The following is a 1,858-nucleotide window of genomic DNA, read 5'->3' as shown; positions in this document are numbered from 1 at the left end:
TAACTGACATATATAGAATATTCCAACCTTCAACGAGAGAATATACTTTTTTTTTAGCAGCACATGGATCCTTCTGTAAAATAGACTATATATGATACCACAAAGCAACTCTTAGAAAATATAAAAAAGTAGAGATACTACCCTGCATTCTATCAGGTTATAATGGAATAAAATTAGAAATCAATGATAAAATAAGAAATAAAATGGGTGGGTTTGAAGGTGCCTCGGCGGCCACCACTGCTGAATCGACTGCTGGAGATGTGGGTCACCTCCATGAGATGAAAAGGTCTCTTCCAGACACTCCATGATGTCCTGTGCTGTCCCAGGCCCAGAGCAACGTGCCAAGCCCATGGAATGAAACCTGCCAAAGAGATGGATGAGACTGTTGCTGAATTTATCAGGAGGACCATCTTGAAAATCCCCATGAATGAAATGATGTCAATCTTAAAAGCCTGGGATTTTTTTTTTTTTTTTATCTGAAAACCAACTTCAGACCATAAACTTCCAGCAGAGAAAGAAACGTCTGGTTCAGGACTTGGTTCTGCTGTGTGAAGAGAAGTGTGAGAGTGTAAACGATGCAGCCCTTTTAGACATCATTTATACTCAAGTACATCAACACCAAAAAGTTTGGGATGTTTTTCAGATGAGTAAAGAACCAGATGAAGATGTTGAACTTTTTGACATGGAACAATTCAAACGTTCATTTAAAAAAATTCTCCAGAGAGCATTAAAAAATGTGACAGTCAGCTTCAGAGATGCTGAGCAGAATGCAGTCTGGATCCGAATTGCCTGGGGAACACAATGTACAAAGCCGAACCAATACAAACCTACATATGTGCTGCATTACCACCAGACTCCCTATGCCTTTACCTCCTCCCCGCTGAAGAGCCTTATGCCCCTTCTTGGTCAGGCACTGACAGTTGCTAACAAACACCATCAGATTGTGAAAATGGATCTAAGAAGCCAACACCTGGACTCTCTCAAGGCTATTGTTTTTAAACAGTATGATCAGACCTTTGAAAATCACAACTCTACAACACCTCTACAGGAAAGATGCCTGGGACTAGATGTAAATATGGATTCAAGGATCATTCATGAAAACAGGGTAGAAAAAGAGAGAGTCCAAAGAATAACTCAAGAATCTTTTTGAAACTATCCTCAACCACAACTAGAATTTGCACAATATAAGTTTGAAATGAAGTTCAAAAGTGACTTAAATGGGGCATCTTGGCTGAGAGGAAAGAACCCCTCTGGTGCCTAATAAAATTCTCTAGCCCTCATCTTTTGGAAGCATTGAAATCCTTAGCACCAGCTGGAATTGCAGATGCACCACTTTCTCCACTGTTCACTTGCATACCAGCAAGGGAATGAATTATTTTAAAATCAGAGACAAATAAGCTATATATGGTTTTATAGCTTATAAACCCAGGGGCTCCTTGGTGATGGTGTACAAGCATTCCAGTTAATGGTTATATGGACAGCCTCTGGCTATAAGCTACTTTAGAAATTAATCCTTAGTATTGAAAATGTTCATATAATTTTGGGACTGATTCTTTCCTCCTTGTGTCCCCTCTCCCACTTTTCCTGCTAAATATAGCAGTTGTGGGCATTTGAGAGGTCACAGGATATGTATAGGGCTCTGGATTGACCTTAAGCACAGAATGCTTTGAAGCCAAGCATATGGCACTGTGGTTGATCCTGTTGGCCTCATATATAGTGCCCTTTTCCCCACTCCTGCCTCTATTCAATCCTAGGGAGGACTAGTTCCAATTGTTGCTTTCTAGGGATCTTCTGTTAAGCCTTGATCACTTGAAAGAAACTATATTGAACTCAAAACCTAGAAGAATCATAAAATTAG

At 39.8% G+C, this 1,858-nt stretch overlaps 1 pseudogene; it reads left to right on the top strand.

The window, feature by feature from the left end:
- Window positions 1–344: 344 nt before the first annotated feature.
- On the top strand, window positions 345–1,397 carry LOC114107591 (centromere protein N pseudogene; annotated as a pseudogene).
- Window positions 1,398–1,858: the final 461 nt, after the last annotated feature.

This window comes from Marmota flaviventris, chromosome 5, assembly GCF_047511675.1.
Source record: "Marmota flaviventris isolate mMarFla1 chromosome 5, mMarFla1.hap1, whole genome shotgun sequence".
NCBI lineage: Eukaryota > Metazoa > Chordata > Mammalia > Rodentia > Sciuridae > Marmota > Marmota flaviventris.
Note: the sequence above shows the minus strand (reverse complement) of the source record. Positions and strands in the feature narration are given on the sequence as shown.